This window comes from Eulemur rufifrons, chromosome 7 (genome assembly GCF_041146395.1).
Source record: "Eulemur rufifrons isolate Redbay chromosome 7, OSU_ERuf_1, whole genome shotgun sequence".
NCBI classification, from domain to species: domain Eukaryota; kingdom Metazoa; phylum Chordata; class Mammalia; order Primates; family Lemuridae; genus Eulemur; species Eulemur rufifrons.
In genome coordinates this window covers 172,350,515-172,362,635 of record NC_090989.1, presented here as the reverse complement: position 1 = coordinate 172,362,635, position 12,121 = coordinate 172,350,515, and positions in this window count along the sequence as shown.

Here is a 12,121-nt window from a genome sequence, read left to right as displayed (position 1 = left end):
TATAGATAGCCAGAGCTGAAAGTGCCTAAGAGATTGTATTCTCCTAGGGTAAACTGTAACCAATGACTGATGCAGTGTTGCAAAAGCCCAGCTCCCTGGCTGTGAGATGGGAACAAATTCTGACATGCAATTTATGCTCCAAGCTCCCTGTGGGATCAGATTGAAGCTGGCACTTCATCTGAAATTGTGACTTTGATCAGCTGTTTTCCCCTCCTCATCCTGTTTCCTCTGTTCCCTTACCATTTTCTACCAGGAGAACTTCCTGAATAGAATCACTTGTACTTGAATCTGACCTAAAACAGCATGGCAGCCACTGAGATTTGTCCAGTAATGAAACTGGGTCCCCAGCTGGCCCTGTGAGGGTCTTTTAGATATTTTTAGAACTTGAGTTAGAGGGTGAGGGCTGTCTTGTCTCTATAGTCAAGGGGAAGTACGGATGTGACATTGAAGCTCCTGGTACCCAGGTTCCTCATCTTGAGAAAAAACTGTTTTGAAAGAAGACCCGAAACTGAGAGAAACTCACCAAAGATGAAGAGAGTTCTAGAAACTCCTGACGATGTCTGGGTCCCTGATGCCCAGTTACCTTTGAGAACAGCACTCTTTTTCCTTCTGGAGCTTGTTCATGTTGGCCAATAAATACAACTTGTATTTTGAGGTATAATATCAAATATTTTAAACATATTTTCCATACTTCTAGTCAGTTGTTGTCAATAATTTGAACTGATTTTCTTTAGAAAACCAAACTCTCCCCTTGCACAGATTGATGATATGAAATCACAGAGGAGAGAATCTGAAGCTAATCTCAAGTTTCTTTCATTAAAAATTATACTTTTCCCTAAGACACAGACAATAACATAAAAACTCATTTTATCAAGGAAAAAAATGATCTTAATGGCACAGGCTAATGCTGATAGTATAGAAATGACTTCCTGAGAAAGTTTAGCTCACAAATGCTCTGAACCCTTACTAAAGCAGATGGAGAGCAGGACCATTAACTGCTTGGAGAATTTTCAAATTGAAATTTGCTATTTTGTGCTGAATATTAGAATTGTACTTCCTTGGCTTGGCTAAAATCAAACTAATGACATGAGAATTACTATTTTAATATATTTAATGAGTGCTTGATGGCTCAAAACTTTTTACTTCCCTCTTACTATAATTTTTTTAAAAAATCAGCCCACTAAAAGATGAGATATATAAAAATACCAACATTTTATGCAATGATCTCTGCTGTTTCTAGTTTTTTTTTTTGATGGAAGGAGGAGATATATCTGGGATTGTTAAAGTCAAAAAAAGGGGGATTGACAATACTAAGTGTTAAAAGATTTCTGCTCTAAGAACCAATATTTATACCAGTGGTCCTCCAGCAGGGGCGATTTTACTCCTCTTCCCCACCCTCCCCTTAGGGGACAGTTGGCATTACAGTATGTGGAAACTTTTTTTAATTCCTTTTTTTTTTTTTTTTTGAGACAGAGTCTTGCTCTGTTGCCTGGGGCTAGAGTGAGTGCCAGGGCATCAGCCTAGCTCACAGCAACCTCAAACTCCTGTACTCAAGCGATCCTCCTGCCTCAGCCTCCTGAGTAGCTGGGACTATAGGCGTGTGCCACCATGCTCTGCTAATTTTTTCTACTTTTAGTAGAGACAGGGTCTCAATCTTGCTCAGTCTGGTCTTGAACTTCTGACCTCAAGTGATCCTCCCAGAGTGCTAGGGTTATAGGCTGAGCCATTAAGCCCAGCCTTGGAAACTCTTCAGATTGTCGAAACTATAAGGGAAGGCGTTTGCTACTGCATATAGTGGACAGAGGCCAAGGATGCTGCTACACATCCTACAATGCACGGGACAGCCCCCACAACAAACAATTATCCAGCCCAAAATGACAAGAGTGCTGAGGGTTTGAAACCTTTACTACCAAATGTTCCCTTTATTTAATCACTTCACAGCTGTATCCTGCAGAAGTTAAGGACACCACCTCTGGACTGAACTCTGAGTTAAAATGTCAGTTCTGATGCCTCCTAGCCACATGATCTAAAGCAAACCACTTTGCCTTTCTGTATGTTTTTCTTCTAATCTTATAAAAGAGCAATAGCACTTAATTCATAGGGCTATTCTGAGAACTGAACGCGGTAAACACTTCTAAGAAAAGTGCTTAGCACAGTGCTTGCATATAATATAGACCCAACACAACTTAGCCATTTACTGTTTTTATTACTAGGAGTAGAACTTTGGCTCAGGTATACAAGACGAAGAAAGATATTTTGTCTGGGCTGTTTTGATTAGGCCATTTTAACACTATGGGTATTTTATTACAGCTTAAAAAATAAAACATTAGAGGGGCAGGGTGGAGAAAAAAAAAAGAAAAAAGAAAACATTAGAATTTCATTTAAAGAATTACTGCATAACTTCTACTAGAGACATACTTGCTCCATTCTTAAGCCCTAGCCTCTCCTTTCTCTTTAACCCCAGAATCTTTGTCCCTTCCTCATTCTCAAACTTCCCCATCCTATTCTGGGACTTCAGTCAACACCTTCTCCCAGCCCTCTCTGCATCTCTGAACTCCATCAGCTTTAAGGAAAAGTTCCAAACCAGACAGTATAAACTGGAGGTTTGTAGGGCAAATTTTGTCAGCAGCCTTGCCTTTGTTTGGTCTGCCTTAAAAATAATTTTTTTTTTATTTGACTGCCTTTAGATAGGAAACATACTTGATACCATGGTCCCATTGACTCCTTATTCCCTTGTTTGGCTTACTTTATTCATTTAGGTTTTCTTGCTTTGTCTTCTGAAGGCAACCGGGTTTAGATGCTATAGGAGGATAGAGGCGGAGGACGTGAGTGTGAGGACTCAGGAAGCTACTGGAAAGAGTGAGGCTCTGCAGCGGCACACTCAGGAAGGTGGAGGAATGGGTGGCATTCTGGACAGGACAAAAGCTGTGAACAAGTGTCCACGGTGGAATTTATAAGGACCTTTTTGAGGACAAAGAGCATCACAGGCTGGGAGAGCAAACCGTCGTGCAGGAGAGACATTGCAGTGACCATCGGAAACATGTATTTAAACCAGAGGCTCCATACCCTTAAGCGTCAGGGAAAGAATTTGAATTTAACTTATAGTAATGGGAAGAATTAAATTTTTAAAAATAGGACATGGAGGTAACAAGAAGAAAAGGATCTTTTGATTCCTTTAAAAAATAGATTTTATGTTTTTCTTTCTCTTACTGTGGATTAATTGTAGAAAGTTTAGAAAACACAGAAAATGATAAAGAAAATAAAAATCACCCCACCCACATCCTAGCCTTCAAATTATTTATGGCTACACACATGCGTGTACATACATACACAATTTTAAAAACAAAATGAGAGTCACCTATACAATTTTTAGTCTGAAGCTAAGAAAAAATTAATCTTACAGAAGCAAAAAGTAGAACAAAGGATACTAAAGGCTGGGAAGGGTGGAGGGAAGGGAGGGATAAGAAGAGATTTGTTAAAGGATATAAAATTAGGCTGGGCGCGATGGCTCATGGCTGTAATCCTAGCACTCTGGGAGGCCGAGGCAGGTGGATCGTTTGAGCTCAAGGGTTCGAGACCAGCCTGAGCAAGAGCGAGACCCCATCTCTACTAAAAAATAGAAAGAAATTAGCTGGACAACTAAAAATACATAGAAAAAATTATCCGGGCGTGGTGGCACATTCCTGTAGTCCCAGCTACTTGGGAGGCTTGAGCCCAGGAGTTTGAGGTTGCTGTGAGCTAGGCTAATGCCATGACACTCTAGCCCAGGCAATGGAGTGAGACTCTGTCTCAAAAACAAACAAACAAACAAAAAAGGATACAAAATTACAGCTAGATAGGAGGAATAAATTCTAGTGTTCTATAGCATGATAGGATAACCATAGTTAACAATAATATATTATACAATTTCAAATAGCTAGAAGGAGGACATGAAGAAATGATAAATGTTTGAGATGATGGATATGCTAATTACTCTGGTCCAATGATCACTATACATTATATGTATTGAAACATCACTACATACCCCATAAATATGTATAATTATGTGTCAATTTAAATTTTTTAAAAATTAGCCTGTTTTTAAATTTTCATATATCTATAGTATTTTCCCAGGTCATTAAATGTTTCTCAAAAGTATTCTGTCTGATAAAATTGCAGAAGCAAAGATCTATGTTCATTGAAGCATTCTTTGTAAAACCAAAAACCCACTAAATGTAAAAACAACATAAATGTACATTAATAGGAGCAACTGATCCCATTCATTAACTTCACAAATATTTACTGAGTACCTACTAAGTGCCAGGCACTGTTCTAGGCATTGGGAATACAATAGCAAACAAAGCAGACAAAAGTATTTGCACTCACTGAGCTTGTATTCTAATGAGTTTATATTCTGGTGCAGGGGTTGGCAAACTTTTTTCTGTAATGGGCCAGATATTATCTGTTTTCAGTTGTATAGTCTCTGTCGCAACCAATAAACTCTACTATTATAGCTGGAAAGCAGCCATAGATAATATGTAAACAAATGGGTGTGGCTGAGTTCCAATAAAACTTTATTTACAAAGGCAGTAGGTCAGATATATATGTAGATATAGATATAAACATAGATATATATAAAGAGAAAATTATGAATAGAAAATATACAGATAGAGAATTTCTGGAAGGCTACATAAGAAACTATTAACAGTAGTTATTACCTTCAGAGAGTTTAAAAAATTTACAGCATGCATGCATATCTTCTTTAATTTAAAATTTATCATATGTGTTTTGAGGTTGCTCAACATTGTAGTGTAGTTTTCCTTAACTATTCACCAGATATTTGGTTTCTAAATTGTCACTATTAAATACATTGCAGCAATTAATATTATTAAACAAAAATCTTTGCAAATATAAGTATTTGTTTAGGATAATCTCAATAAATTAAATTATTGGACTAGAGGATTTAAACTCTTCTAGGCTCTGTATATATATTGCCAAACTGTTATCTAGAAGAATGCAACAATTTATACCTCTACCAACAAGTACAAGAGTGTTAATTGTCCCCACAATTGTACCTATACTGGACATTTTTATTTATTTATTTAAAAACATGTAAAACTTCCATAGGCAATATTATCTTTTATTTTATTTAGTTGGTTATTCTTTTTCTTGTTTATTAGACACTTCTACTTCTTTTTTTCTGAATTGTTTTTCTCGTCCTTTGTTTCATCATAGATATATGAGGGCTGTCGGGAAAGTATCCAGTAATGTAACCATTCTTGTTACATTAAAAATGGCTGGATACTTTCTGGACAGCCCTTATATATAATGAGCTTATACATAATATGTAAAAGCTTCTAGGTATTTAGTATTTCCATGAAAAAATTTTACTCTAGTCCTCCTCTACTTTTTCTCTTGTGGGATTATGGTCTTCACTTCTCTGGAAATTCTTGCTCTAACTGTGATCTGAGGTTATTCCAACTTTTTGTTCAAATAGAATTTTTGAAAGGAAATGTACAGAGATTTTTAGCTTGAAGATCTCTCTATAGGCTGGCTTTTCTTTGTGGTAGCTAAGTTATCCTTAGCTCATGGCCAGCCATTGTCTCCGATGGAACTCTGGTAACATTCTTTCCACCCACAATATCAAGAGTTCTCCACATTATTTCAGCCCAGGGTTGTAGGGACCAGTGGCCTATCTAGGTCAAGAGGCTAGGACTCTACCCTGCTTTCTTTGCAGAAACGAGTAACTTCCTTCAGCAGCTGATGTGCCTCTGTAACTTGGCTTTTAGGCAATTTACTTCTATCATAATTACATGCTCACTTTTCTGGGAATTTAACAAAGCTTGATATCAGAAGAGGAGAAATCATTATTTGTACCACTTCTATATATTTCACCTGTAAAATCCATTTTTTATTTTTTAAAAAAACCAAGAGTAAGTTCTCTCTGATTTTCTTCTGTTGCTGACTCTTATCTTTTTACATATATCAACAAAAACCAACCAAACATTCGCTTTCTGGAATGCTGAGTCTCCTCATATTTCCACTGAGAAAGTCCCAAGGCAGCTACATTATGGCTGCATTTTGGGACCCAGACCACAGGGATGTTTAGAGCATCCATGCTGCACTAGAAATGATACAGAACATGATACAATTCAGGAATTGTTGTGGTCAGGAAAACAGGTAGGAGCACAGTTTAGAGCTACAGTTTCAAAACTTAAAAAAAAAAAAATAATAACAGAACCTTTTTTTCTAACACAACCTCAAGTGCTCCTCCTCTCATCCCAGATAAAACACTAATATTAACTAATCTGGTTGGTTTAAGTGAGAGGGCAGGCCAGGCGAGGTAGCTCATGCCTATAATCCCAACACTTTGGGAGGCCAAAGTGGGAGGATAGCTTTAGTCCAGGAGTTTGAGACCAGCCTGAACAACGTAATGAGACCTCATCCATATAATAAAGTTAAAATATTAGCTGGCATGGTGGTGTGCTCCTATAGTCCCAGTTACTTGGGAGGTGGAGGCAGCAGGATCACTGAACCCAAGAGTTTGAGGTTGCAGTGAAGTATGGAGGACTCCACTGCACTCTAGCCCAGGCAACAGAGCAAGACCTTGTCTCAATCAGTCAATAAAATATAGTGAGAAGCAATATAATTTACCCTGACTACACACCTCCCTGATCCACCCTGGAAGTTATATGCAGCTTGGGAGGACAGACCTAGCCTCAGGTGCCTGCATCTCTCTCTGCCCTAAGGCTTTACCTAGGCACAGGGGCATGACTGTGCCATAGGTGAGGCAGGCTGGAAATCCAGGGGCAGAGATGGGCTCAGGGTAGTGTATGAGTGTCCCTGGGAGCATCTTTCAACCAATGATGCATGGGAGTTGGATAAACAGGATCACTTAGTTACCCCTCAATGGAACAATGAGGAACTATTTTCTATAAGTGTCTCAAGTGTTTCCCAACTGCTTACGGTTTGTCAATGCAGACTTCATTACTTTTTCACCTTCCCTATCTCACTTCCTCATTCCTTTTCCTGCTGCCTAGGATCACCTCTTAAATAAGCTCTTTTTACCCAAATCCATGTCTTGGGTACTGCTATGGGAGGAATTAAGAAAATGGTGTCATGGTGCAGAGTTTGCTCATCAAAGTTAGACAGCCTAGACCTGCACTGGCCAGCGTGGTAGCCACTAGCCAGGAGTGACTCTTCAAACTTAAGCATAAATTAAATAAATTAAATTAAAAAATTCATTTTCTTGGCTGCACTAGTCATATTTTAAGGGTCAAATAGTCACATATGTCTAGTGACAACGGGATTAGACAACACAGCTACAGAATATTTCCATCGTTGCAGAGAATTCTATTGGAGACTGTTGGCCTAGATCAGTTAGGATTGGCTTCCTCTTATTGAAAACCTCAGGCAACTTACTCTCTGTTTTGAGACTCAGTTTGCACATCACATTTGTAAAATAGGGCTGTGGTAAGGATTAAGTGAGATAATTTCTGTAAAGCATTTAGAAAGCACATAATAAGTGTTCAATAAATGTATGGAAGAAAGAGAGGGGGAGGGTAGAGCTCTAAGTTTTCCAAAGATTCTGAGGGACAGTGTATAAAAACCACCAGCATAGTTTGTTACACCAGGCAGGTTATTTCCTTTCATTAGCTTCAACTTTCATTCTTGTTGGGGGGTATTGGCAGATTCATGAATCTTTGCATTTTCTTATTAGGGTGATTTTTGCACTGGCTTCATCTTCATTTATGTATCTATTTGGCCAATATTGGTTGAGTACCTCCTGTCTTCCAGGCACTGCATTGAGAGTATGATAATAATGGTGAAGAAGACACAGTCCCTCACATAGCACATCTTAAATTCCTAATGAAAGAAGCAGACAAGAAGTAAATGCAGGAACTGGCTTATGGCAGCTACTGAGATAACTCCCCAGGCTGGCTTTCAGGGAGTTTCTGAAGGGGGTGATTGAAGCTCAAGGGATCAGAGAGCCTCAGCCTGGTGAACAATGGGGAAGGGTGCTTCAGTGTGGAGACATCTTTTGGAGCTTCATTGGATACTCTGTGTTCTCATATAGATTTTAGAGGGGCTGGGGGAAGATGATAGAAGTAGAGGAAGAGAAAATGAAAAAGAGGGGAATTGGGTGGTTGTTGTCCTTCCCTTGAGCCATGCCGCAGTCCCACCTTCTGGGTTGGTGCTTCTCTAACCAAAGACCATGAACCACCTACAACAAGGACAGTGGGATGGGGGAGTTACTTATAAAAATGCTGATCCCTGGGCACCAAGATAGGACTACTGAATCAGAGCCTCAGGCAAGGATGGCCCAAAGGAATTCTGTGGCATATCTAAAAACCACTGGTGCGGCTCCTTACTTTCTAATGAAGCAGGACATTTGAGATAGAACATTCCTTTAATTTTTATTTCAATGTTTAAAACAGGCTGTCTTAATAATATTGAAGGTGCTGAACTCCACGGGTTCCAACTGCAATGGAAATTTAAGTTCTGTCTCGTGAAGGGAACTTCCTTCCCACGGTGCATCTGGTGCCATTTTTCTCTTTCAGTCCACGTGCCTCCATAGTCCTTTGTGTAAATGTCCTTCACTTGGCTTTTACCATCTTCATCATCTAGCTCCAAACTTCCTGCTGATAGAATGCCATTGCCCTTGTTTCTACCGCTATATCTTGTTTTTTGGTTTCAGTCTTTTCTGCTGACCTCATCTCCAGCTGTTCTTTCCCTGGGTTAATGATGTTCCTTATTCTCCCCTTTCTCATCCTGATTTGACCTGTCACCCTGCTCTAAACTTGCCTCCCCTGAATTTTCTCTAGGCTGTAGTGAGAATTTCTCTTGAACCCATTGCAATTTTGGCAAAGGTGACACTTTTAGACACTTTACGACCCCTTTTCTTCTGGGCACCTTGTATGGTTGTTCCTAGGTATCTGCAGAACTGGTTCCAGGACTCCCCCGTGGGTACCAAAATCCCTGGAAGCTTAAGTCCTTGACATAAAATGGTGTCAACTTCACAGACTTGTAAAAAGAAAAAAATAGAAATAAAATGGCATAGTGTCTGCATACAACCTGTGCACATCCTACTGTATACTTTAAGTCATCTATAGATTACTTATGACACCAAATGCAATGTAAATGCTATGTAAATAGTAGTTATACCCTATTGTTTTTATTTGTATTATTTTTTATTGTTGTATTGTTATTTTTTTATTGTTTTTTCCCCCCAGATATTTTTGAGAGCTTGTTTCAGAAGTTCTAGCAGGGGAGTGGAGCTACTTGTATATCCTTGACCGAAGAACAGTCCTCCTCTATCAGGGAAGGTTGTCCTCTTCGACCCAGCATGCAGCTTTGGGAGGGACGCACATGCAGCAATGAGGGAGGAAGGGGGCACCTGCCTGGCCAGCCAGATCAGCTGAATCAACCCTGGTGATCAATGCGGTGACAGATGTCACAGCCAGATCACCCTCACATTCTCCTAAATATTTTTGATTTGTGATTGGTTGAATCCTCAGATGTAGAACCCACATAGATGAAGGACCAACTGTCATTTAAATAAGCTGCTGAGAAATGCCATCAAACTTAATCATTTTAATGCATTATTGAAGAGGGAAAAATAACATTAGCACAATGGAAGTTCTTTCTGTGCCACTGGCAAACAACGCAACTGAAGCATTGGTTAAAATGGCTGTCACAAATGGCAATAGAGGTATTACCTATGCATATAATGAAAGGCCAAAACTTCTTCCCATGTAAATTTCAGAAATCTGTCATCCATTAAAAAAGAAATAACCAATGAAACTCACAAATGCCCTTTATTTCATCACTGTAATGGTGATTTCCATTTCTGACATGCGGCTGCATGAATTCAAATATGTAATTCATGAAAATTAGGGTTTGTTTCTTTAAAAATTCTATTCAGCTCTGCTGGTTATAATGAGTTTGTATTTGTCAAATGGTTTTATGCTTAAATGAAAAGGTAATGATAAACAACCATCGGAACTGCTAGATGCACTGTCCCTTTGCTCAGTTTCTTGACATGCCTCTTTGGCAAAGCAGGGCCCCTGGAGTAATCACTGTGGATATGAAAATGAGCACATTATTTCACTGTTAACATGCACTGCTAAGATGAAAGAGAAGGCGTGTGGGCCTACTGATGTTTTTATTTTCCTTTCTGCAAGTATAAGCTGAACAAGAAACAGTGTAGGCAAGGTGTTCTAAATGCAAAGCTTGATCACAGAGTTTTAGAACTTATTTAATAATTCTTCAGATGTATGCAAAGTTTTTGAGAAGTGCTACATTGTCAACTCCCAGCTCAACTAAGATCATGTCATACTTGGCCTTCATTTTACTAATGGGGAAACTGATGTTCACAGAGGTAAATACTAAAGAAAAAAATATACAAAAAGATTTTTTACTCAACTAATGAAGGTATGGTAGAAAATAAGCCATTGGCATCTCAAGCTCTTGACAAGGCATCTCATTGGCAAAATAGGTACTATCATGATCCCCTTTTCACAGATAAAGGAATTGAGACTGTTAAGTAACTGGCCCAAGGTCATGGAGCTTTGAAATAGCAGAGTCAAGACTATTTATCTGATGCCTACCTCTGTGCTCCAATCTGGTACTACAGAGTACAGAATGCTATCATCCATGGCCACAGTTACTGTTCAAGCCGTTCACAACTGCAATTTTGACAAAAAACAAAAAAAGCATAGAATAACAGCTGTTCATTCACCCTTAGCCAATGCTTCTACATGTTGCAGCTGATTTAGACTGCTGATAGAAAGTGGGTCTGTACCTGTGTGTCAAGGCTCTCTGAAAGCAGAATTTAATCATCACCTCCATCTATGCTTTATCAGCTTTTTGCCTTACATTTAGGAACCCAGTGGGGGACAGCAGAGTAACTTGTCCCTGTCTTTGGATTCACCAGGAACGTTTTTGAAAGAGTTCACCACTATTATTTGGTTTGTTTGCTTTTTTAGTTCTCAAACTAAAGAACCCCTTGAAAAGATTATTTAAAATACAGATCCATACCCCATCTTAAGTGATTCTGATCCAATAGGTATAGGGTGGAGACAAGGAATCTGAATTTTTGAAGCTCTAAAACAAAATATAATGGTTCCCTGACCACTACTCTCTTCTAGGAAGCAACCATTTTAGACTCTTTTAATACTTTTACTTGGCATTTACATCTCTGTAATTCTCCAGTGCAATCGAGATAAATTACAAAGTGTCAGAGACCTTCTAACACACATCTCAGATTGGTGTTTCACATTTGATATCAAACAAATATTTATTAAGAACCCACTAGCGTAAGAAAAATATCATTTATTAAGCCCTCACTAGGCGCAAGGTCTTTACATACATCTGATCATTGACTACTTGCTAGCACACTATGAAGTAGGTATTTCCCCAGGTCACAGGTTTATGAGGGGGTAGAGGTGGGATTAGAATCTAATCCAGTTTGACTGAAAACTTAGTGCTTGTCCCAGGAAAGCACAATGCAGAACTCTGGTAGAATCCAGTTTCCCTATTTGGGGGTAGGGGTGGAGGTGGGAAGGGCAGGAAATATGGAGAAGTCTTAGGAAGAACTCAATAAGTACAACTCATTCCACATGTGTTTATTGAGTACTTCCTCTAATTCAGGCCCAGTGCTTGGCACTGGAGATACTATATAAATGGTTATTTCTTTCCTCCTTTCTGCTCCTTCTCCCCGACTCCCTTGCTTTAGGGAAAGTAGAATGAGTGAATGTGGGTAGAAACATTGAGGAATTGCTGATGAAAGATTTGGGCCCCAAACCTGAGGACCAGATAGTCTTTCAGTTGAGACAGTAAAACTCATATGGCACTATCCATCCCAAGTTATGCACCAGTAGCTAGTGAACCAACCAAACATTGCCAATGTACTTGAACAATTAGAAAGCTTCTCCCCACTCCACTTCCCAAAATCTCATCCTAAAAGAAGACTTATCAATCAAAGACTTTCTTAAGAGTGTCTCCTTTATCCCTATAAAACAAATACCTTTTCCAAACTCTTTCTAGTCTCTTTTGGAAGGAAAGTGATAGTAGCTGACTCCCTTAGCATAGTAATGTCTGAATAAACAGCTTTTGATTAATTCTATACATGGTCTTCCTC